The 26,927-nt window shown below is 39.8% G+C and overlaps 1 non-coding gene and 1 pseudogene across 1 annotated transcript; both read right to left on the minus strand.

Annotated features, from left to right (window-relative positions):
* Positions 1 to 13,019: 13,019 nt before the first annotated feature.
* LOC114612385 lies at positions 13,020 to 13,151 on the minus strand. Its single transcript, XR_003710002.1, has one exon. It is a non-coding gene; the product is annotated as a small nucleolar RNA SNORA17 (small nucleolar RNA).
* A 7,529-nt stretch (positions 13,152 to 20,680) lies between these two features.
* Positions 20,681 to 21,132, minus strand: LOC114611901 (annotated as a pseudogene).
* Positions 21,133 to 26,927: the final 5,795 nt, after the last annotated feature.

Below are 26,927 nucleotides of genomic sequence, written 5' to 3' on the forward strand. Positions count from 1 at the left end.
ATTCAGAGTTATTATTGAAAGATGTGTATAGATTGCTGTAGCTAGGAGAGAGCAACATGAGGGATTCTGACTTTTAGTGATAGAATTTCCCTACATATTAACTGAGGTGGTGGATATATGAACCCAAATATGATAAAATTCTCATATAATTAAGCACCCCATTTTTATGAGTAAAATTAGAATTTTACTATTCAGTTTGGTGAATTGTATCAATGTTAATATGTTGGTTTACCTGGTGCGCTCTGGATTAGAAAGAAACCCTGTCTCAGTAAATAAAGTGGGGAGTGATTGAGATAGTACCCTAGATCAACCTTTGGCTTCTACATGCATGTACACACATGCTTGTGTACCTGCAGACATGTGTGCCCATATATGCACAAAGATGTACACCATCTACACATGTACAAACACACAACATAAAATAAAAATAATAAATAACTGGTTAAAGTGACAAACTTCATGCTTTATAACAATAAGAAGGACAGGAAAATTGGAGAGGATAGAGATGTTCCCCTTCTGGATTTGGTTGGTAATCAAATTTCATGAAAGTGAACACTTAGTAAGTTCTTGGATCTTCTTTCTCTTCTTTTACTTAACTTGACTAAGAAGTTCGTCGGTTTTATTTATGTTTCCGAATAAGCCGATTCTGAATAAGGTCTAGTGGTTGAGCAGATGCATTAGAGGATCTGCGAGCATGAAGGCCCGAGTATGGATCCCTAGAGCCCACATACTAGCGTCACTTCAGGGTGAAAGGGTGGAAAATGTGTTCTAAGCAAATGGAGATTTCTGACCATAATGGAATTGGCTGATATAAACAGCTCAAAAATGACAGAAAGTATACAAATGCATGTAGATTAAACAATGCATTATTTAATCATATGTGGTCACTGAAAAAGTCGAGGATGGAATGAAACATTTTCTAAAATTGAATGAAAATGAAAACATATCAAAATCTGTGAGACACAATGAAAACAGTCCCATGACCATGAGGAGTGTTTCTGGCACTAAAGGCCCATGTAAAAATATTGGAGAGATCTCAACGAAACAGATAAGCAGTAAGGTAATGATATGCCGTAGAGCCTAGGAGAAGAAGGACAAGCCAGACCTCTAAATAGTAGATGGTAAGAAATCATCTAAATTGGGGCTGAAATTAACAAAATAGGAATAAAAAATACTAAGACTTAATGACATGAAGATTGGCTTATTCAAGAAGATAAATAAAACCAACAAACTTCTTAGTCAAGCTAAGTAAAAGAGGGAAGAAGAAGATCCAATAAATAGAACTAGAGTTGAAATGGAGGTATTGCAACAGGTACTAAAAGAAATAGAAAAGCAAAGAAGATGTCCCAAATTCTTTATAAAGCTAGTGTTGCTCTGATGTTGAAGTCAGGTCGAGACATCACACACACAAAGAAGTAAATTACAGAATGATCTTGATGAACATAAATACAAAAATCATTAATAAAATATCCTGAAGCTGAATTCAACATGGCATCAAGATAATTCATCATGACCAAACTGGATTCCAGCTATTCCACCAATGTAGGGATGGTTTGACATACATAATAAATAAATAAGTATAATTAATCACATTAATGAAATAAAAGACAGAAACCACAGGATCATATCAGTAGATGTGGAAAAAGCTTTTGAAAAAAATTCCCAGTGACAGATGGGCTAGGATGCCTCCATGTAATAAGGGGTATATGTGACAAACCTGTGGCCACCATTATACTAAATAGAGAAAGACCTCAAAGATATTGCCAATCTATGACCTGGAACAAAATACACAGACGTACTCTCTGTAAGTTTGTTCAATACAGGGCTTGAAATCTTGGCCCAAACAACAAGAGAAGCAAATGGACAAAGAAGAATCTGGTGTCTCCTTTTGCAGACGACATGGTTCTGTACACAAGAGGCCCTACAGGCTCCACAAACAAGAGTGATGAACACACTCAGCAAAGCGGCAGGATAAGAACTTACCATACGAGAGTGGGTACGCTTCCTATATACCAATGACAAATCCACTAATAAAGACATCAGAGGAATAATCCCATTCACTACAGCCACATACAAACAGTTAAATATCTGGAAATAAACCTAATTAAGGAAATAAAGTCTGCTACAATGAAAATTTAAAGACAATGAAGAAAGAAATTGAGGGAGACATTAGAAGAAATACTATGCTGACTCATTGGAAGAATTAATATTATGAAATTGACCATCTTACCAAAATCAATCTACAGATTTAAGACAATTATTATAGATTATTGTATTAAGTATCTTCTGTGAAGAGTCACGAAGCCATTCTTCACACAGGGAGGCATGGAAGGCCAAGGACAGTCTGGGCAGTCCTGAGGGAAGTACACTGCAGGAGGCGTTACCATCCCTGGGCCAAACTTATACTACGGATTATTGTGTATTAATTTTTTTTCTTTTTTTAATTTAAAAATTTTTTATTCTTTACAAAAGTTACATTCTGACTACCATTCCCCCACCTTCACTCCTCAAAGTCTACTCCCATACCCCACCCCAATCCTACCACTTTGGTGGAGTCTTTACAGTCTCCTGTGTGTGTAATTGTGATTTGCTATGATTGTGGTTATGTATATGTATATGTATATGTATATGTATATGTATATGTATATGTATATGTATATGTATATGTATATGTATATGATGTATGTGTATGTGTATGTGTATATGTATATGTATATGATGTATATGTATGTGTATGTGTATGTGTATATGTATATGTATATGTATATGATGTATATGTATAATCTACAAAGGGGGTTACACTGATCTCTCCCTTTCCTCTCTGTGCCCCTTTAACTTGCCTCTCTCCTAATCTTAGAAATGTTTTGAGATTCCCTGCCCCATTTAATACTATATTGGCTGTAGGTTTTTCACATAGAGTCTTTATTATGTTGAGATATGTCCTCTCTATTCTGAGCTTCTTCAGGACTTTATTATGAAGGAACATTGGATTTTGTCAAAAGCCTCTTTTGTGTCTATGAAGAAGACCATGTGGTTTCTATCCTTGAATTCATTGATGTAATTTATAATATTTACTTATTTATATAGATTGAACCATCCCTGTGTTTCTGGAAATGAAGTCATCTTGGATATGGGGAATGATCTCTAGGGGAAGTTTTTGAATTCTTGTTTTCTTTTTTTTAACTAATTATTATTTTTTAATTCTTTAATTCATTTTTTACAGTCCAGACTTCATTCCCTCCTGGTCTGCCCTCTGACTGCTCCCCATCCTATCCCATTCCTCCTCCCTCACCAGTCCCCCCAATCTCCCAGGAGTGGGGGCCCCCCCCCCGCCAACCACCACCCCACCAGGCCTCCCCACTCTCTGGGACCGCAAGTCTCTCTAGGGTTAGGAGCTTCTTCTCTCACAGTGGCCAGACCAGGCAGTCCTCTGCTGTATATGTGTCAGGGGCCTCATATCAGCTGGTATATGCTGCCTGGTTGGTGGTTCAGTGTCTGAGAGATCTCAAGGGTCCAGATCAGTTGAGACTGCTGGTCTTCCCATGTGACTGCCTCCTGAGCTTCTTCCACCTTTTCCCCAATTCAACCACCAGAGGTCCCTGGCTTCTGTCTATTGGTTGGGTGCTTGTATCTGCCTCTGACTCTTTCAGCTGCTTGTTGAGCCTCTCAGAGGACAGTCATGCTAGGCTCCTGTCTGTAAGCACACCTCAGCATCAATAACAGTGTCAGGGTGTCGGGCCTCCCCTTGAACAGGATCCCAGTTTTGACCTGTCACTGGACCTCCTTTCTTTCATGCTCTTCTCCATTTTTGTCCCTGCAGTTCCCCCAGACAAGAACAATTCTGGGTTAGAGCTTTTGACTGTGGAATGGCAATTCTATCCCTCCACTTGATGCCCTGTCCTTCCACTGGAGGCGGACTCTACAAGTTCACCTTCCCCACTGTAGAGCACTTCATCCAAGGTCTCTCCCTTTGAGTCCTGAGAATCTCTCACCTCCCATGTCTCCAGTGTCTCTCATGTCTCCAGTACATTCTAAAGAGTTCCCCCACCTCTCACAATGAAAGAATGGATACAGAAAATATGGTTCATTTACACAATGGAATACTACTCAGCTATTAAGAATGAGGACATCATGAGTTTTGCAGGCAAATGGATGGAACTAGAAAATATCATTCAGAGTAGGGTAACTCAGACCTAAAAGGACATGGCATGATATGTACTCACTAATAAGTGGATGTTAGCCAAAAAAAAAAAGTACAGAATACCCAGGACACAAGCTACAGAACTCAAGAAGGTCAACAAGCCGAAGGACCCAAGTGAGGATGCCTCAATCCCATTTGGGAGGGAGAAGAAAGCAGCCAATGGGGGGGGGCAGAAGAAGGGAAGGATCTGGATGGGAGAGGGATACAGAAGGGAAAGGAGGAACATCATCAGGTACTGGGGAGGGGGAGGAACAGGACTGAAGCCCCAAGGGCAAGCAGAAAGAATGGAAATAGATGACCTTGGGAGATAGGAAAGTTTTGAATTTTATTTGTAACTATTTTGTTGAGGATTTTTGTGTTTATGTTAATCAGGAAAATTGGTATGCAATTTTCCTTTTTGTTGTGTCTATCTGGTCTTGGAATCAGGGTAATACTGGAATTTCAAAATGAGTTTAGATGGTTTCTTCATTTTCTATTTTATTAGTTCCTCATTGAAGGTCTGGCAAAACTCTTCAGTGAACCAAGTGGCCCTAGACTATTTCTCAGCTGGGTGATATTTAAATACTTGTTAGAGATCCATTTAGACTATTTTGGTAGGTTCTACGCCATTTTGAATATGCTCTCTTTGTTCTGTGTGTCTTGTGTTATGATTATAATATGACAAGGGCAGTTGTTTGATCCCAAATGCCTCCTGAGTCTGGATTAGCAACTTGCTCCCTTACTCTGGGAAATGTTCCTTTTTTAAAGGAAAATTCTATGTATAACTCCTCTGTAGACTTTGTCTGTTCCAGGTATCACACATAGCTTAAAATTCCCACTGGTAACTTCCTATGCTTTTATTTTTGCCCTTGTTTGGTTGCCCCAGTTCCCCCACCCAGTCTTTAATCTCAGATGTTTGGACCTTCCTTGATCCACTCTGTTGCTAGGACTTTCTACAGAGTCTTTTTCTTTAGCATACTGTGTTTTCTTTTCTTTTTTCTTTTGTCAAATTCCTCTTTTATACTTCCTATCTCTTTATTTCACTTAGCTATCTGTGTCCTCAATAATGAGCTTAATTTTTCTTTGATTTCTTTGAAACATCTTAATAATCATTCTTTTGAGTTTTCTCTCTGGAATTTTATATAACTCACTCTCATTAGATGTTATTATTATAGGATTAGTAATTTTTGGAGGAGTTATGTCTTGGCTCTTTTTGTCTCTTATGTTAACGTCTTGGGATTTTTGCATCTGGTGTTATTTCTTTGCTTTGAAAGATCAGCTATCTTCTTTCAGCCAAGGTATTTGCAATGTTCATATCATATTCAAATCATGTCAGATTTTGACTTTTCTCATTTTTATTGGTTCTTTGGAAATTTCATACAATGCCTTTCCTCACAGTTTCCACAACTCAGATTCATCCCAACTTAATGGCCGTTTTCTTTTGTTAACCTGTCAAGAACAGCTCACGCTGCCCATACACGCTTGGATGTATGGATCTCACTGGAGGGTGGTCTACCTACCAGGAGCTGCACCCTTAAGAAAACTGACTCTTTTTCCCCAGCAGCTGCTAACTGTCTATATAGCTCCTTAGCTAGGCGTGGGACTTTGAGCTCACTTCCCCTCTTCATGCAAACTTTGTCTGACTTGATCCTGCACAGGTCTTGTGTATGCTTCACTGTTGTGAACCCAATACGTACAACTATCCTTCCGTGTCCAGAAAACTGTGTTTCCTTGTAATCATCTACCACCTATGGCTTTTGCAATCTTTCTGTGCCCTCCCTCCCCCCTGCCAGTTCTGCCCTAATTCCTGAGCCTTGCGTAAAGAGGGTATAATATAGATGTTCTGTTTAGGCCTGAGAATTCCACAGTCTCTTACTCTGTGTACCCTGCTCAGTTGTGGGTCTCTTTGTTAATTAACATTTACAGCATGAAGAAGCTTCTCTGATGAAGAATGACTAATGCAGTAATTTATGGGTATAATAATAAGTCATTAGGAGTTGGTTTAATACTATGTTCATTTAGCAGAGTGATTGTATTACCTTCTCCCTCAGGGCCTATGACCCGTCTAGCCACAGGTTATGGGTCATAAGAACACTGCCAGGTAATGGTTTCAACTTGTGTAGCAGGCCTTAGGTGCAATAAGAAAATGGTTGGTAACTCCCATAACACCCATGCCATTAATGTACCAGTGGTCATGTCTTGTCAGGCTGGTCACTGTTGTAGCTTATAGGGATCAAACCTGGGTAATATTTGTGATTGCCTTTCTCTTCTGGTGGAGTGGAACATTATACCACTATGAAAGCTTATAAGTAAGATGTAACTTCCAGATGGGCATCAACACGATTTCTCCTTGTTATACAAATTTATTGTATGGTGTACTCAGTAATAGGGTCTTGTAGGCATACATTTTTTGAAACCTACTTTTAATAAGGGTTCAACATCTCCTCTAGCCCACCACCCAGAAGAGGGTAGTGTAAGAGAAAAGTTATTAGGATGTGGAGGAAGTGGATCTGTTCAGCAATAGTTCTTTGGGGTGAGTTCGATCTTCCTTCTCAGCAGTTCAGTCCTGTAGCAAACACCAAACACGACTCAGCAGCTACAGTCCAGTGCTTTCAGCAAGCAGACACTAGGCACAAACTGGGAGCTGTAGTTCAATCCTGAGGAAGCCACCAGTTTCACCAACCAACCTGAGGCAAGTTGCCTACAGAAGTGGCAAGTTGCCTGCAGGAACCTCGAGAGCAGTTCTTGGGTGAGTTTCTCCACGTGGCACCATTATTACAAGTTGAGCTCAACAATGCTATGTAAAGCAAACCAATACATGTGTGTCATTAGCAAAGAATAATGAGGCAGAGCAAGCCAAACCAAAGCTCAATGTTCCTCTCCCACTATCTGTAGGGTTACATTTATATTTCTTCATTCTGGGTCCTTTCATGTCTTTGCTATATCAAAACATTCTTTCACCTGTGTCTGCTTCAGGAAAACATTCTTTCTCATGTTTGCTTTGGCAAGACATCCTTTTACCTGTGTGCTCCAGGAAACCATCATTTGACATAATTTTCCAAAGAAACTAGAAGTTTCCACTTCAGGGTCTTACTGTCAAGTTGTGATGGGTTAACCAAAAGTATTAGAAATAGCCTGGAAAGTTTGGGGGTCCATTGGATCTCTCTTGCCAGTGAATCCAAAGGAGAAAACCCATTCCTGGAACTGATCTTTTTATTTGTTATCTTGTGAAGTCCTGTAGGGTCACTGGTGTCCCATTATGGGTGTCTTAGGGTTCTACTACTGTGAACAGACACCATGACCAAGACAAGTCTTATAAGAAGATTTAATTGGGGTTGCTTTACAGATTCAGAGGTTCAGTCCATTATCATCAAGGCACGAGCATGACAGCATCCAGGCAGGCATGGTGCAGGCAGAGCTGAGAGTTCTACATCTTGTTCAAAAGGCCAACAGGAGAAGACTGGTTCCCATGTGGTTGGGAGAAGGGTCTTAATGCTCACCCCACAGTGACTCACTTCCTCCAACAAGGCCACACCTCCTATGTAGGGAGCCGCGGCGGGTGCTGGCAAAGTCCGCCATCGCTAGATGGCGCTGTCAGCCATAATTCTTCCTAGTAAACAAGTAAATTGTGCATGTGCCATGGTAAAAGCCCGCCAAAGTTAAAGCCCATCCCACGGCGTTTGGCGCGCAACGAGTAAGCAGCCAATCAGAGGTGAATACACCGCTCAGGGGTATATAGCAGTACTTTCCCAGGCCTGGGCGTCTTCTTCGTCTTCTTCTTCGTCTTCTTCTTCCACCATTTTGGTTTTTGGGAATAAATGTGTTCTTACGGAAGGATCTTGATATGTGTGGCGTGTGCGTTCTTGCTGGCGCGCCTCACACTCCTAATTGTGCCACTCCCTGGGCCAAGCATATTCAAAGTACAATGGGGTAATGTTTAAACTCTTTAGATATGTGCCTGAGTTTTTTAATGTCTTCAGTGTTAGTTATAACTCAATCCCAGATGCTCTCATCCTCCCTGCTCTTCCCTCTACATTAACCCCTCCTGTACCGTTATAGCCCTTTAAGCCTTTATAGCAGTTTGTTCTGTCTCCCTCCCGAAACGACCCACATGCACCCTAATAACTTTCTTGACCTTTGTGGCTATTTCAAATGAAACACAGGTATCTGATGATTTAAAGTTAACTTCCACAAAGGAGAGAAGATTTATGGGTCTTGGTTATCTCATTCAGAATGATTGCTTTCCTCTCCACCCATTTGTCTGTGAATTTTGTAATTTCTCCTAACAGCTGAATGGTATCCCACTGTGTAAATGTAACACATTTTCATTATGCATTCATCAGTTGATGGACGTTTAGACTGTTTCCATTTCCTGGTTATTGTGAATAGAGCAGAACTGAGCATGGATGAGCAAATATCTCTATAGTAATTTGGAGGCATATGCTCAAGAGAGGTACAGCTGAATTATGTGACAGCTCTATTTCTTCTGCCCTTTTCAGGGCGCTTCACACTGATTTCCACGGTGGGTGTACCAGTTTGCATTCCCAGCCACAATGACCAGCAATGTAGTTTCTTGTTTCCCTGTATTCACACTAGCATTGTCAGCATGCGTTTTTTGTTGTGTTGTTGATTTTTGCTTTTGGTTTGGTTTGGCTCTTAGCCATTTTAATTTGGGTAAGACAAAATCTGAAAATAGTTTTAATTAGCATTTCCTGATGGCTAAGGATGCTGAATACTGTTAAACATGTTTCTCAGTCATTTGTACAATGTCCTTTTGAGAAGTCTGTTTTATTCCACCACCACCATCCCCTTTTGTAAGAAAGGGTCCCTCTCTATAACCCTGGCTGTTCCAGAACTCACTGTGTAGAACAGGCTGGTCTAAAACTCACAGAGATCTTCTTGCCTCTATCTCTACCTCTGGTGGGATTAAAAATATGTGCCATTGCAACCACCACCACCACCACCATCCCGCCTCCATCTTCCATGTTTTAGTTAGATTTGCTTACTTGATTTTTTAATTTTGATACTAACACTCTGTCCAGTGTGTAGCAGCTGGTAAGGATTTATTTTCCCACGTAGGCCACCTCTTCATTCGGATGATGGTATCCTTTGCTATACAGGTGATTTTTAGTTTGATTTGATCCCAATTTATTGCTTGTTGCTTTTAATGCTTGTGCTATTGGAGTCCTATCCAGAAAGTTCCTTCCTATGTCAGTGAGCTCAAGTACATTCTCTAATTTCTCATCCATCAGATTCAGGGTACCAGGTTTTATCTTGAGTTCTTTTATCCATTTCATGTCGAGTTTTGTGAAAGACTTACATCTCACCCTGACAGATAAGGATCACGTTTCATTCTTCTACATGTAGCTATTCAGTTTGACCAGAATCTTTTGTTGAAGATTCTGTCTTTTCTCCAATGTGTATTATTGGCCTCTTTGTAAAAAATCAGGTGTCTGTTGGACTTTGGGTTCATGTGTGAATCCTCAATTCTATTCCATTGGTCAAACAATCTACTTTTATGCCAGTATCATGCTGTTTTTATTATGATTGCTTAGTATAACTTGAAATATGGGGTGATGATATACCCTCAGCAGTGTGTGTGCGTGTGTGTGTGTGTGTGTGCTATCCTAAAACTACCCAATTTCATTAAAGTTGTGGTAAGGGAATGCATTGAATATGCAAATTGCTTTTGGTAGGATGACCACTTCATAATACTAACCCTACTAATCCATGAGCATGGGAGGGCCTTCCGCCTTCTGGTGTCTTCTTCAAATTTCTTTTTAATACCTTAAAGTTTTCATTGTACAAGACTTTTACTTCCTAATTAGATTGACTCCAAGATATTTTTGAGTCTACCGTGAATGCAATTGTTTCCCTGATTTCTTTCTTGACATGTTTCTCACTCATATATAAGAAGGCTACTGCTTTTGGTGTGTAATTTTATATCTTGCTACTTTGCTGAATGCATTTAATTAGCTGCAGAAGTCTTTAAGGTCTTTCATTTATAGAATCATATTATCTGGAAGAAAGAACACATTGGCCTCTGACTCTCCTGTTTGTATCTTCCTTAGCATTCTCATTTGTTTTTATTGCTTTATCTTAACCTTCCAGTACAATATTGGTTATGAAGGAGAGAGTAGACTTTCTTCTCATCTTATTTCTTATTTTAGTGGGAAATGCTTTGATTTTTCTCTACTTAGCAGGATGTTGGCTGTGAGCATGCTGTATATTGCCTATTATATTGAGATATGTTCCCTGTATTCCTAGATTCCCTAGAACTTTAATTGTGATTGAATGTTGAATTTTGTCAAATGAAATTTTGCCTAATGAAATGATCATGTGGTTTCTGTCTTTTATGTCCCACTTATGTCATGGGTTACATTTATTAATCCCCTATTTTGAACCATCTGTGCTTCTGAGATGAAGCCATCATGATCAACGTGAGTTATCTTTTTGATGCATTCTTGAATCTAGTTTACAAGTATTTTATTGAGAATATTTGAATGTTCATCAGAGATACTGGTCTAGAATTTTCCTTTTTTTTTTTTTGTTTGGTCTTTGTATGATCTTGGTTTAGGAGTAATACTGGCTTCTTCAAAAAAACTTGGAAATGTTCCTTCATTTTCTGTTTTGTGCAATAATTTTAAGAGTATTGGCATTAATTTTTCTTTGAAATTTTGGTAGAATTCTGTGCTGAATTTATCTTCCATGGGCTTTTATAGTTGGGAGACTTTTAACTACCACTTCTATATCATTGAGGGTTAAAGCTTTTTAAAATCTTGTTTTTGTCATATTGATTTAGCTTTTGTAGGGCATATATATCTACAAATCTATATATTTCTTTTAGTTTTTTTCACTTGGGCTGAATATTGATTATAAAATATATACCTATGAGTCTCTGAATTTCCTTAGTATCTATTGTGATATCTACCTTTTCATGCCTGATTTCTTTAATTTGGATCCCTTCTGTTTTTTTATTGGTTAATTTGGCTAAAAGTTTGTCAATTTTGTTAATGTTTTAATATAATCAACGGTTTTAATTGATTCTTTGTATTTTTGTTATTGTTTCTATTTCTTTGATGTCAGCACTTACTTTGATTATTCCTGTCTACTTTGGGCTGGGGGTTTGGTGTTGTTTTTCTGAGACATTGGGGTACTGATTCTTTTCGTTATGCAATTATCACTCAGTAGTGTGTTGTTTAATTTCCATGAGTTTCTGTTCTTTCTGTCCTTTTTACTTTTCATTGATTCTTTGTGAATTTCACATCATGCTCTACAGTCCCATTCATCTCCCCTTCCCCGTACACCTGCCCTCCACCCTTGCAACCTCCCCCCTCAACCAAGAAAAAAAATCTTGTTGTGGAAGCTGTAGTGTGTAACAGTATGTCCCATAGTATATCCTTTGGTCCACACTTCTTTTCTCTCAAATGCTCATTGCAGTGAGTCATTGGTTTGATACGAGGCCTCTGGCTTCTGCTATTCTATCAATACTAGAACCTCACTGGGATTCCTCTCAGATATTCTGTTGTTGGCCTGTGTCATGGAGAGCCTGTAATTTTGGATCTATAGGACTGGCCCCTTCATGTAGTCTAGTAGTTCATTGATGTGATAGATGTTGGTGTAGGCCTGAGAGGTATCTGAGCTTTCCTGCTCTCCCGCCTTCTGGGCCAGCTCACCAGCAACCCCCTCAACCAGCACCATCTCTACCCTGCTGCCCAGGTGAGGTGCAGGGCCCACTCTTCCCAGTGTTGTAGTTGGTGAGGGACATGGCCAGTTCTCTCATTCTTGTGATCCTGGTTAGCTCTCCCACCTGCCATAGATGGCAAAGGATTAGGAAGGGGAGGAGGGCATCTCTCCCTCATCTGCACCACTATCTGGCAGGTAATGAGAGGCAAGGGGAGAGAGGGTATCTCTCTCTTCCCTGCCACTGCAAGGGAGACTAGTGGTAGCTCTAGTCTCTCCCACACTCCTATCCTAGGGCTAGCTCAAATGCAACGTAATGAGTGTGTGTGTGTGTGTGTGTGTGTGTGTGTGTTCTCCTGAGTACTGAAGCTGTCTGCTAGGGGTGGGGTCAGCTCTCCTGCTTTTATGCCCCCAGGGATAGCTCTCCCACAATGCCCAGGCAAGGGGTGGGGACATTTCTGCACAGCCCTCAGACTTCAACATGTTCCTGGATGGCATCCCAGACTAGGAATGCACTCCTGGCCATTGGTGGTAGCAGACTCCTGATGCTGCAGAGCCATAGACCCAGCTTTGGCCCTTAGTGACAACACAGGCCAGGACCCCATCATGGTCCCAGGTAGCAACACTGACTGCTCATGTCAGGCTGCTTCTCACTACCTTTGAGTCTCCAGTTCTGCCTTTCTTCATTTTGCCCACGTCCTTCTGCTTCTCTTTCTCTTCAATTTCTCCACAGCTTACTTGGTCCTCTAAGTGGTGCCCTAGGTCTTTGAGTGTTTCGGATCATCTCAGGAGTGCTCTCAGGTGTGTTATGCCCCAATTGTGCATTATGACCCTAAGCAAGGGTTATCTAGGGCATGGTCTGCCCCTCCCTCCCGGGCCTAGTCATCTCAGGTTAGTTCCCTGTCTAGACCCCATGGAGCTGGTCCGAAGGTCATCTCAGGCTCACCTGGCCTGCCCAAGTGGTCTCTTGCAAGGGTAGTCTGCCTCAGGTATCTTCCTTCCTCAGGCTGCCATTCTTTTAGTCTCCAGCTTGCTCCCTGTCCTGAGAGCCTGTCTGGACCTGCATGGCACCAGACTGGTGGCCATCTCAGGCTAGCTTTATGTCCAACCTCCCTGGCACCGGACTGGTGGTTGTCTCAGGCCTGCTTTTCTCAGGGATGTTAGGCTACTAATCATTCAGATGTTCATAGGTCAGAATGCTGAGCTTAGACATAGCCGATCTCCTCTCTGCCACCTATTGATGCACATGTGACACAGCAGCCACACCTGCAGAGCCTCTTATCTCTATTGTTGATGTCTAGATTATCCCATTGATGTGAGATAGAAAGCATGATGTGATTTCAATTTTCCTATATTTGTTAAGTCTTGCTTTGTGTCCTAATATGTGCTCAGTTTTGGAGAAAGTTCCATAGGCTAATGAGAAAAAACAGGTTCTTTAGTGTTTAGATGGAATGTTCTGTAGATATTAAGTCCACTTGAATTATTATGTTATGTAATCTCAGAATTGATCTACTTAGTTTTGTCCCCAGATTAATTGTTTATTTGTGAAAGTGGACAAAGTGTTTATTTGTGTATTGGAGTGACCCACTGTCATGAACTGGGATCGATCTGTGATTTTTATTATTTTAAAAAAGATTTATTTATTTATATATGTGAGTACACTGTCGCAATTGCTATCTTCAGATACAGCGTCAGATCCCATTACAAATGGCTGTGAGTCAGCATGTTGTTGCTGGGAATTGAACTCAGGACCTCTGGAAGAGCAGTCAGTGCTCTTAAACGCTGAGCCATCTCTCCAGCCCCATGATTTTTGTTTATTTATTTTTGTTGTTGTTACAGTCATTTTTCTTTTTTCATGGGGGGGGGCAATGACAATGTTCAGGAGGGGATAATTTATAGTAGGGCTGGGATTTCAATCTGGGGACATAGCTTCTATCCATGTCTTTTGTCTTTGCTAGAGTCTGAAGTCTCCAGCAGTTTGGTTAAAGAGTCTTGAACAAGTTTTTCCTAGCAATGTTGTCTTGTCCTGGCTCTCAAGCCACGCTAAAGCAAGTGGAGAGTTCCAGTAAGGCATCTGGCAAGGCTGTGGGACTCGGTTACATGTGATGGCCGAAGGGTCCCTGATGGAAATTTGGCTGAAATCTGGTGAGGGAATGGGGCAGGCTGGGAGAAGAGTGTTATCCCTGGCAAGGAGCCATGGGACTTGGGTGACTAGAATTACTGAAGTCATGGAGGGAGTGCCCAGATTGAATACCTGGGTCTGAACATGTGGCTACAGAGACTCTGGTGGGTATCAAGTAGATCTAGCATTAAGATAGCCCCAAAGAAAGGAAGATGGCTCAAGAGGATGGGGTTATCTCTGGCAAGCAACAACCTGACTAGGAAAACCAGATTGGAGAAAGAGGAGTGGGAGAGTCTAGGTCTAGACTTGTGCTCTCTATAGAGTCCCTGGAAGCAAGGCAGAGGTAGATTCTAATTTCTTGACCAGAAGTCAAAAATGGGCCTTTTTTTTTTTTGGTACTCCTTTTTTAGAAACCATACATGAGGGTGTGACTGAAACTGACAGGCATCTGGACACTTAGGCTGGAAACCGGACTGACCAGGACATCCCTTTACAATGTGACCATTCAGTAAAGCCTTGTTAACTCAGAGACAGTAATTCTCAATGGTGTCTCACTCCCAAGACCCACTCTTGCTACACAGAGGCTCTGCCTTCTTTCTTTCTTTTAGCTTCCCATAAAAATACTTATTTATAAAACTCACTCTCCATAAATTTCATTCTTTGAATTCTTAAGACAAGAACCTGAAAGTCATTGACTCAATGAGAGTTTTGTGTGGCCGTGTCTGACACCTTAGTGCCTGAGTAAAGACACATCCAATATTTGATGAAAGCTTTGTTGCTCTCAAAGAGATTCCAACATTTCATGTACTAATAAGCTCATTTATAAACCTCGTTTCTTCTGAAATGTGCGTTTGGATGTCCTCTAGAAGTGGATTTCCATGCCTATTTTAAAATGTGTGTGCAAATGTGAATGTTTGGGCTGTGATTTTTGAATTTCAACCAAGTATAGGAGCTATTGTCTTTCTTTATCCTTTTGAAAAAGAAATGAACTAAAATGCAGGAACTTAATAATTGACTGTAGAATTTTGAACTGAAGAAAACTGGTTATGTAGACTGTACCCCAGTCATACGTAACTAAAATAGTGACTAATTAAAATGTTGACTTTCAGCTCTCTTCCCAGTGGGATGGGTTGGGTTTGGTGCTTTTAAATGTTCATTCTGGGAACTGAGGCTGAGGGAAAAAATCTAGTTACAGTTTTTTACAAAATGATTTTCATTTTTAAAAATTGTTTTATTTATTTATATTCCAAATGTTGTCAACATGATTACAAGATGATTTTCTAAAAATGAGTATTTTAAGAGACAGTAAACACATGAACTACTGCATTCATAAAATACAGTAGATTATTTATTTTCATTTTTTCATTCATTTATTTATTCACTTTCATCCCAATTGCAGCATCCCTCCCAGTCCTACTCTTACAAATCCCCACCTCTGTACCCCCTCCCTTTTGGGTACCACCCTGATCTGGGTTATCAAGTCTCAGCAGGACTAAGTGCATTCTCTCCCACTAAGACCCAACCAAACAGTCCAGCTAGGGTAAGGGGGATCCAACAGCAGGCAGCAGAGTCAGAGATGTGGGGTGAGGTGACCGAGTGGTTAAGGCAATGGATCACGGATTTTTATTTTTAAATGATGTCCTTTTCAATCCATTTTATTTGTTTGTTTGCTTGTTTGTTCACTGTATGTGTGTGTGAGTGTGTGTGTGAGTATGTGTCTGTGTGTGTGTGTGTTGTGTGTGTACATGGCAAGTTGTAGGATAACTTTCAGGAGCTGGCTTTCTCCTGCTTCACTGTAGGCTCCAGGGATGGAACTCAGTCTGGTAAGTGTCATGAAAGTGTTTTTCTATGCTGAGCTCTCTCAGGGGCCTTGAAAATCATTTATATTTTTTAAAACAACATTCATTGAAGAAAGAAAGTTGTATTGTTATAAAAATTTTGTTTTGATAACATAAATTTTGATAAAGATTTTCTCCCAAAAAAAGTTCTAGAAAGAAATTAAATTATATTTTGCTTTTCTAATAGTCAAGTGTAACAAGAATTATGAAAGCTCAGAAATACTTTATGTTAATATTTCTAAATAATATGTATTAAAATTATTTTATTGCTATGGTCTTGTTTTTTTAGGAATATGCAAGTGATAAATGTGAGATTATTTTTGTTACAGTTGTATCCATATACAGAACTGTTTTTTACTACCTTTCCTTTTTTATAATGGGAAGAAGAAGAGTTATAACTCCAATAAACCAAGATGGTCAAGGTCTATGTAAACTAACTCTGTATGTAATAGAAAAAAAAGGCTATGCTTTTACATCTTACTAAATTAAAAACTAACTAAATTAGTGTGTGTAACATTCTTAAGATTTTATGTTTTTATTATAATTCCTTGATTCCTACTGATTTTTGTCAGTCATTGACTGCTTAGAAAACCTTAATACCTTAGAGATAGGGAAAAGCAATCTTCCCCAGGGATGAGTCCCATAACTGGTTATTCAATATCAAGTAACCAGCCCTAAAAACATGAACATATAAGCAACGCTAAGTGGACTCAGCAGGTTGTATTCATATATTTATATGTGTGTATATTTAATAATGTGTATGTATGTATATTTAATAATAATTACAGAAAAATAATAAATTTAAAAAGAAATATGGACAATTTCTAGGCATGAGTTTTTGACTAGGCTCATAGCACCAAGCATAGGACTGTTTCTGGGAAGCAGACTTTAAATCCAATCAAAGTCATTGGTTATCCCCATAACCACTGTACCACTATTGTGTATCTGGGCAAATATTGTCTGAAAGGTTTCTAATATATTCTAACACTGATGGATAAGTCCACTGATGCCAGTTTTTCCCCTAGGCACTTGAAAGCTAGTCAGTATAGAAGAAGTGCCCAGATCAGTTCCAGTTTGAATAAGTCCTGTAAGGGATATTACTACCAATAGTTAACTCAATAGGCAGCATGCCAAACTACCTTCTGAATGCCTGAATGCGTTTACATTACAGACATGGAGCAGCAACCTGAGAACAGAGTCCTCTAGATCTCTCCTCCTTTCACTAAGCATGCAGATAATCTATGTGTGGTTGTGAATTTGTGTGTATCCATGTGTTACATGTGCCTCTATGTGTATTTCTATCTATGTAAATATATTTTAAATTCAAGTTCTCAGGATTAGCATGTTACATCCCTGGGAAGCCAAAGATAAAGGTACTTTGAACCCTAATCACAGAAACTGATATGTCTGAGTGGTGGTAAATACAGAGACCCATAGCCACCCAGAATACTGAAAATAAATGACAGATGAGGTCATCACTGAAAAACATCATCTATACTACCCACTCCAAGGCTTCCAGATCACTGCAGAAGAGAGAGAGAGAAAAATGAAAGGGCCAGAAGATAGAGAGAAAGGCGATGAAATCTCATCTAGACGTGGCACAGCAAATATAATCACGAACTTATGGTAGCTGTTACTACTTTCTCTGGGCCTGTACCAGACAGGGCTTCTCAATAGTCGGTAATGGATGAGGAAGAGACTCATGGGACTCTAGTCCTTTCTACCAAACTATAGGCCACCATTGAACTCTGGGAGGGGAGAAGTCATTAACTTCAGTTGTACTAATCACTGATGTACCATTAGAGGCCAATAAATAGTTCAAATCCCAGAACATTTTGGGCCTGGTCAAACCCAGAGGGACACAAACAAAATGAAACAAAACATACAAAGGTAGGAAAGAGATTATAGGAAGGAGGGGTAACAGGAGATGGAGGGATGGTGTTAGGACTGCCAGGGAGGGGTAACAGGAGATGGAGGGGATGGTGTTAGGACTGCCAAGGCCCTGTTATTTCTATTGAAACTGCTTTAGTTGTGTCCTAAAGGCTCTGATATACTGTGAGAGCACTTTCATTTAATCTCGGGAGTCTGTTTACTTCTAGATTTCTTCAATGACCCATTGTTCACTCAAAAACATATTGTTTAATCTCCCAACATTTTATTGTTTCTGTGACTTTTTTGTTGTTTGTTTTTGTGGTTTGTTTCTGCTATCGATTTCTGTTTTTATTGTACTATAGGATGATAAGATAAAAATATTTTCTTTTTTTTGTGTTTCTTGATGTCTGTCTATACTGTGATTGACTTTAGAGAAGGACTTTAGAGAAGGCTATTGAAACAAATGTATATTCCCTTTCCATTGGATGGAATGTTCTGTAGAAATCCTATATATCCAATTTATCTGAGTATAGTTTAGTAATAAGATTTCTCTGCTGATTTTTAATCTGAACTACTTCTTCATAGATGACAGTGGAGTGTTGGAGTCCCCCACTGTTTCTGTATGAGAACCTGCCTAATATTTCATGTTTTTTAGTGTCTATTTTATGCAACTGAGAATCCCAATGTTTGGTGTATATTTAGAATTCTATTTTCTTGGTAAATTGTTCCCTTCATTACTACATGTGGCCTTCTTTATCTCTTCTGACTATTTTTTTTTCGAGACACAGAGTTTCTCTATGTAGTCCTGGCTGTCATGAAACTCACTCTGTAGACCAGGCTGGCCTCAAACTCAGAAATCCACCTGTCTCTGCCTCCCAAGTGCTGGGATTAAAGGCGTGTGCCACCACTGCCCGACCTGATTAGTTTTTCTTTGGAGTCCACTTTATCAAATGTGAGAATAGCTATGACAGATAATTTACAGCTTCCATTTTCTTCATAGACTGCTGCCTGTCTTTTGACTCTCTGTTGGGATATCTTTGATAGTGAGGTATGTTTCTTGGAGACAACAGATGGTTTAATCAAGTGTTTAAATCCAGATAATTCGATTGCATCCTTTAATGGATGAATAGAGGACATTTTTTTAAACATTATTATTGAATGGTTTACTATCCTTGTAGCTTTATTGGTTACTTTGGTTAGATGGATTATTAGCTCTTCCTGTTTTATTGTGTGGAAAATGATGGAATAATTCCTAGCTCGCCTATACTCACATATTCCTCTTATGAAATATGTTTTCTCTTGTGCTCTTGTGAATTGGATTGTATTATTCATTCCTTGGCATATAGTATTTTAAAAAAATAAAAACATTTTAGTTTTGTTATTTTTAATGATATGTAGGGGTATGTGACTGTGTGTAGGTATGTGTACATGAATGAAGGGGCCTGTCAAAGCTAGGGCTGTGGTATCTTTTAGAACTGGAGTTACATATGGCTATAAGCCCCCTGAAATGAGTGCCAAGAACCCAATTCTGGTCCTCTGAAAGAGCAGCAAGTGCTCTTACTCAGCAAGCCATCTTTCTAACCCTGTGTGCATAGAATTTTAAAGAGGATTTTCTGCAGTGATGATTTGGTTATGAGTTGTCTTAACTTATTTGTGCCTATTTAAAATTCTCCAATTTCTTCCTGAGTTTAAGAGACACCACTGGATTGTGTCGACATTTATGTTCATAGCTTGAATATGTCATGCCATATTTTCCTGGTTTTTAAGGTTACTGACAAAAGTTTTTATAATACCCTGACATTTCTTCCTTTGTATGTAAATTTGCATTGCAGAATTTAATGTTACCTCTTGCTTCATATATAAATGTTTTATCAGTGTATATTGATTATACATGATAATAGGCTGCGATGTGATATTTTCATACATGTATGCAGTATATTTTGATCATATACTGCATGACCCCATTAACCTCTCTTGTCCTCATCACTCTTGAGCACCTTTTTTCCAGGGCACCCAACTTTTCCTTTCTTCCTTCTCACTCATCTATAAGGATAAATGTGACTATTTAGAAGATGATTTAATGGGCACATCATGTCTATTTAATGAAAATCTGCTGTAGCTTTCTCACTAGGATCTATGACCTCTTCAGCGATGGGCTTTTGAAGAAGGTAATATCAGATGTGAAGTCTGTATTGTGGAGTGGACTCAATCTGTCTTAATGCAATTGGTTATCTACGTAACAGACTTACTGTATTAGTAAATATATCTTGCCTAACTGGTCTGTTGTTTGGCAAGCAAGTCCATTGCTCAGTTAGACTGTTGATGACAGCTCTTCCTTAATAGTCTTCCTTCTTTCTCTCTGTCCTGTAACCAGAACACGTAGTATCAGTGCAATGAAGTCTTATCATCGTTTATGCTGTGTAACCAATCACAATGGTAATTGCTTGCATTCTTTTGGAGGCCAAGTCCCTACTCCCAGACTTGACTTTAATGATCTGTAAGTTCTAGGAGAAGGTTTATCCTTCCTCTCCCCCCAACCCGCTCTGCCACCAACAGCACTGTGCAGTTTATTAACCATTCAAGTACAGTAGCATCTGGTGAGATTGGGACAGAATTGGGACTACAAAGTGAACAGATATTCGGCATCTAATAGGTTGGAAGAAGCCACTACATACTCTTCACAAACATCTTCCACAGTTAATATAGTACTAGCCATTAACCCAGCACACTGAGTGTGTGTGCCCAAGTGGAAAAGATGCACCGAGGAAAGTAGCTACTTAGAAAGACTAACACTTTAAAAACGAGTAAAACACCTTCAGTTTCTCCCCTTGAGCCCCTAAAACATCTCATGGTCTGGATCTACCTATACGGTCCTACGTCAGCTTCTAGACTATCTGTCAGGAGGGAAAAAGTAAATGACACCGGCCAGTACAGTCTTTGGATATTTAGGAAGGGGTCAGGGAGAAAGTCAGTTCTCGGAACAACTTAGTCAGCCTCGGTCTCGTCCATGGGGTCTTTGGATTCTTTGTTCTTCCACACCTTTTCAACAAGCTTGTCCTTCTCTCGAAAACGCTTCAACTTGGCAGCCATCCCTCCCGCCCCCACGGTCTCTTTGTTAGCCTCCATTTTGTGGGTCAGTTTCTCCTTTGCCACTTTGCTGAAGTTCTCCTCGATGGCTTTCTGGAGTAATTCTTTTTCATGCCCCTGCTTCTCAGCAAACTGCTTCAAGACTTCTACTTCATGAGACTTGTTGTGTCTTTCTTCTGCAGCTTCTAATTTCTTCTGAATTTCCTCCAGGGAAAGCTCTTTCTCCTTTGGGAGGGAAAGGGGGAAATTGGGGACAGATTCTTTTGACTGAGGGCTGAGAATCAGCTCACAAAAGCCTGGCCTGAAGCACCCTTCTCCAGCTCTTTAACCTGAATATCAGAAGATGCCATGTCGAACAGAAGACAAGAGACTGGCTGTACACTCTACACAATCCACTGGCAAGGAAAGCCCTGCTTGGTCCAAGCCGCCTGGCCACATTTCATTTATCCACTCTCTTAGTTAGGGTGTTACTGCTGTGAACAGACACTATGACCAAGGCAACTCTTATAGGGACAACATTCTATTGGGGCTGGCTTACAGATTCAGAGATTCAGTCCATTATCATTAAGGTGGGAGGGCATGGCAGCATTCAGGCAAGCATGGTACAGGAGGAGCTGAGAGTTCTACATTTTGTTCCTAAGGCAAAGAGGAGAAGGCTGGCTCCCATGTGGATAGGAGGAGGGTCTCATTGCCCACCCCCACAGTCACACAACTTCCTCAAACAAGTCCACACCTACTCTAACAAGGCCACACCTCCTAATAGTGCTACTCCCTGGGTCAAGCATATTCAAACCACCACATCCATGTATATAAGGTACCTTCATGTAGATGCTTCAAAATTATACTTAAATAGATTACCAAATATCAGGGACCTTTATGGTATTTTCATACATATTTGCTTGTTGGACCCTCTCCACCTCTTTTCTCCCCATCTCCCTGCTCCCCACTTAAATCATTCCATCCCAGTAGCACCCCACACCACTTTCCTATCATATCTGTTCTACTACCCTCGCCTACCATCCTTAAACTACTGCCCCCAAATCATGAGCCTCTTTCTCATTTTCTGGTTTCTATACACACTGACTCCCTCAAAAAATGAATATATGTAAAAATAAGCTAGAATCTGTACATGAGAGAGAACAGGTGGTGTTTGTCTTTCTGAACCTGGCTTCAAGTTTTATTTTCTGCTGTCATCCCTTAATATAGCATCTTCCAGTTTTATCCATTCTCATGCAAATTTTCATCTTCCTGTATGGCTGAACAAAATTCCATCGTATAGCTGCACTGCATTTTCAGTATCTGTTTGTTAGGTGGTAGACATCTAGGCTGACTACATTTCTTGCTACTGTGAGTAGAGCAGCAGCAATCATGGCTGTCCAAGTTTTCTGTGGTAGGATATAGAGTCCTTGGAGTCTATGCCCAGGAGTGGGACATCTGGGTCATATGACAGTTCTTATAGTCTTTTGAGAAGCATCCACACTGATTCCCACACTTGCTGTACTGGTTTATACTCCCGCTAGCAGTTCATAAAGTTTCCTGTTCTCACATTCTTGCCAGAATCTGTTGCCATTTGTTTTCTTTATGATAGCCAATCTAACTGGAGTGATGAAGTCTCAAAACCATTTTTAAGATGTATTTATGTATTCACTGTACATCCTGATTGCAGTCCCCTGTCCCTCTTCTCCTCTCAGTCTCATTTTTACAAATCTCTCCCCTCACTACCCTCTTCCCTTTTCCTCAGAGAAGGGAAGTCCCCACTGGGTACCACCCTACCCTGGGACATCCAGTTGCAGTCGGCCTAAGTGTATCCTCTCCCACTAAGACCCAAGCAGGCAGTCCAGTTAAGGGAAGGGGATCCAATAGCGGGCAGAGTCATAGACAACCTCCACTTCAGTTGTTAGGGGACCCACATGAAGACCAAGCTGCACATCTGTTATAACTGTTGCCTGGGTCCAGCCCATGCATGCTCTTTAGTTGGTGATTCAGTCTCTGTGAGCCCCTATGGGCCCGGGTTAGTTGACACTGTAGGTCTTCTTCTTGTGATATCCTTGACTCATCCAGCTCCCTCAATTCTATCTCCCACTCTTCCACAAGACTTCCCAAGCTCAGTCTTATGGCTGTGGTCTCTGCACCTGTTCCCATCCACTGCTGGATGAAACCTCTCAGGAGACAGTTACACTAGGTTCCTGTTTCCAAGCATAGCAGAGTATCATTAATCACCTGCCCCTGTATTCCTCTGCTTGCCAAGTCCCCCAGGGCATACCCACTTCCCCTCCAAACCATTTTAACTTATATTTCCCTGAAGGATGAAGTGGGTGAACACTTTTGAAGATATTTATTGTCCACCTGTTTTTCTTCTTTTGAGAATTCTCTGTTCATTTCCCTAGCTCATTATTTTCTTTTTCCTTTTTATTTATTCTTCTCTCATACAATAAATACATCCTGACTACAGTTTCCCTTCTCTCCACTCCTCCCATTCCCCTACCCCCCCTCCACTTCCCCTCTACCCCAGATCCACTGCTCTTCTGTCTCTTTTCAGGAAAGAGCAGGCCTCCTAGGAATATCAACTGAACACAGCACAAAAAGATGCAATGAGATTAGGCACAAACCCTCTTGTCAAGGCTGGATGAGGCAGCCCAGTAGGAGGAAAAGAGTCCCAAGAAGAGACGAACAAGCTAGAGATACCTCCCCTCACTCCTCAAAAACCCCAAACTAAACGATCATAATGTATATGCAGAGGACCCTCCAGAACTAGTTGCTTAGATTTATTAATTCTTTGTATGTGCTGCATATTAAACCTCTTTCAATAAATATATATGATAGCATACATAACTATATAGTATATACTATCATATATATTTTAATATATCACATATTATACATCATATATAAATATATGTGTCATATATTATATATAAGTTATATATACAAGTTATATATCATATATTATATATGGTGTAAAAGATAGAATTATATATTTATATATATTATTTTATATATTTTATATAATTATATATCATATATTATACATTTAGTGTATGTATATATACTAAATAAGTATATACTAACTTTACTAGTTAAATAAATAATAACTAAATAAAAATCTTTAATATTTATATATATCACATATAATAGATTTTTACATATACTGAACCATTCCTGTGTCTTTGAAGTGAAAACAACATGACCATTGTGAATGGTCTTTTTGATCATTCTTTGTGATCTTGAATTCAGTTTCAAAAATTTTATTGAAAATATATGTGCCTAATTAATCAGGGAAATTGGTCCATTCTTTTCTCTTTTTGTTGTTTCTGGTTTTGGTGCTAGGGCAATGCTGGCATTGTGAAATAAGTTTAGAACTCTTTTCTCCTCTTCTGCTTTGTGGAACAGTTTGAGAAGAGCTGACTCTTATTCAAAGTCTACCAGAACTCTGCAGCGACTACATTTGGGCCTGGACACTTTGAAACTCACTGCTCTGATATCGTTGGTAATTACAGATTTGTTTAAATATTTGGTGTCATCTTGGATTAATTCTGGTGGGTTACCCACATTTGGAAATTTACCTATTTCATTTATAGTTTTCAATTTTTAATGGGATATGAGCTTTAAAATATATGGTTATGGCTTTACAAAGTTCACAGAAATGTATTGTAATGTCTCCCTGTTCATTTATGACTTTACTAATGTAGGTCTTTTATCTCTTTCTTTTCCTTAGTTTGGCTAACATTTGTCAATTTTTTCAAAGAATCAAATTCATCTCACAGGTTCCCTGTATTGCTTTTTGTCTTAGTTAGGGTTTTATTGCTGTGAAGAGACAACATTACCATGGAAACTCTTATAAAGGACAACATTTAATTGGGGCTGGCTTACAGTTCAGAGGTTCAGTTCATTATCATCAAGGCAGGAAGCATGGTGACATGAAGGCTGACATGGTGCCTGAGAAGGAGCTGAGAGTTCTGTATGTGGATATGCAGACAGCAGATTGAGCCACTAGGCCTGGTTTGAGCTTCTGAGACACCCAAGCCCACTCCCTAATGACACATCTCCTCCAGCAAGGCCACATCTACTCTAAGGAGGCCATGCCTCCTAACAATAGTGCTCCCTGAGGGTCTATTGGGGCCATTTTCATTTTAACCATGCTTTTTAAATTTATATTTCATTAATTTCTCCCCTAATCATAATTGCCTCTCTTTAATGCTTTTGAGTTTAGCTTGTTCTTGTTTTTTTCCACGACTGTAATTTAGTTATTTACTTAATTGTCTCTGATTTTAAAATTTGTTGTTAAATTTATCTATTTAGCTTGTTTGTGTATGTGTACTCATATGTATGATTGGTCCTCTCTCTCTCTCCTATGTGAGACCGGGGGATCAAAATCCGGTCAGTAGGCTTGGTAGCAAGCATTTTTATCTCTGAACTCTCTTACTATTTTTTTTGTCTAAGTTTTAAGTGCATGTGATTGGTAAAGGACAAAAATAAAAGGATCAAAGATTAAATTCTCCACTCTCTGATGGTCAAATCATAGCTGTTTGGAGCATGACCCAGTGACTTGAAATGCTTTGTACAAATAAATAAAACCTAATTCCTGATGACCCTTGACACATCAACCCAAATAGTCTCAGGAGGGCAAGTGGTGTCATAAAATTATTTGCCTAACAAGATAGCGAGCTGCCCTGTTGAACTCTATGTACAACGTTATAAAGTGGCCATATGCCAAGCCAAGAAACTTCTTTTAATTGCTACAAAAGGACTCCATTCCTTTTCAATGAGAATATTTTTGTCTAAATGTCCTATTTTTAAAAAATTAAACAAAAAATTATTTGTGATGTGATCCGGTGTGCATGTGTGTGTGTGTTGCACATGTGGAGTCTGAGGACAATCTTGTGAAGTAACTTCTCTCCCTTTTTATGTGGTTTCTGAGGATTGAACTCAAGTGGTGAGGTTTGTGCTACAATAACCTTTAGCCACTGAGTCATCTTGCTGGCTCAAGTATTTACTAAAACTTTTATATCAATTCTTGTCTGATAAATAACTTACCTCCACACTTGGGCTCCCTTTTCCTAGTACAACATTTTGGTTGACTGACTGGAAGATTCTCCCCTTGCCTCCTTGATTGTTGTGGGCTTGTCTGGTCTCAAGATTTCCCTGAGGCCCCAAGGAAAAGAAATACAGTTCCTTAGGTAAAAGCAGGAACATGCTTGGCAGAACCAGGAATGTCCTGAGACCAAAGCCTTGAATGAGCTTCAGCTTCGGGTCCTGAGAACCCAACTCTTCCTATCTTACAGGACTATAGTCATCAGTCCCAAGGCTGTGGTGTGCTCCAACTGAGATGCTCTTGAGATAATCTCTGTTCCCCTTGTACAATGTTGTTTAATTAGCTTCCTGCTGACTTTGTCCCATTCTATGATAGGTTCTGCTAACTCTGTCCCATCTCTCCCTGGAAATACTATATAAGATGCTGTATTTCTTATTATACTTGCTTGACACAGGACATAGCTTGTGCAAGACCTGATCCGAAACTTATCTATCTCTTTATCTTCTGATCTCCTGGTCCTCTCTCTAAGGACACTGTCACATAAGAATGACTTGTTGGTCTAGTCACTTGACATTTCTCTTCATTCTGGTGCTTGTCATGAATGGCTGAGAAACCCTGTGAGCTTCTTTTGGGCTCCTTTTAAATGATAAGAGATATCTTCAGTTTTTTTTGTTTTGTTTTGTTTTTTCATAGATGCCCCCTTCACTGTTAACGTTGTGGCACAGAGACAGCAGCATCCAGGGCAATCCACACACACTATGAGGATTCAATTTCTCCTTGTCTCTTCATTTACCTTCTTCCTTAGCCTGGCCCTTGGTGAACACATAGCTAAGGAACATTTTGCCTGCAGTTTTCTTTCCTAGCCAGACTTCTGGATCCAAGAGGCCTATAGGCAATCGTGATTTTGCTTTCTTTAGGACGGCAAGCTCCACAGCTTCCCTTTCCTGCACAGCAAGCTATGTGGCTACTCTTTCCTGTACCGCTGATTCAGTTTTTATCACTTGAAGGTTGGTCTAGCCTGACTAACCAGACAGGTTTGGCTATAGAGTGAAACTGTGTTTTACCTCTGTGAGTCACAAGGTCTTTATTCTTGGACAACGAGTGCCTTGGTCC

The sequence above is a fragment of the Grammomys surdaster genome, unplaced genomic scaffold (assembly GCF_004785775.1).
Source record: "Grammomys surdaster isolate TR1022 unplaced genomic scaffold, NIH_TR_1.0 129, whole genome shotgun sequence".
Classification (NCBI taxonomy): domain Eukaryota; kingdom Metazoa; phylum Chordata; class Mammalia; order Rodentia; family Muridae; genus Grammomys; species Grammomys surdaster.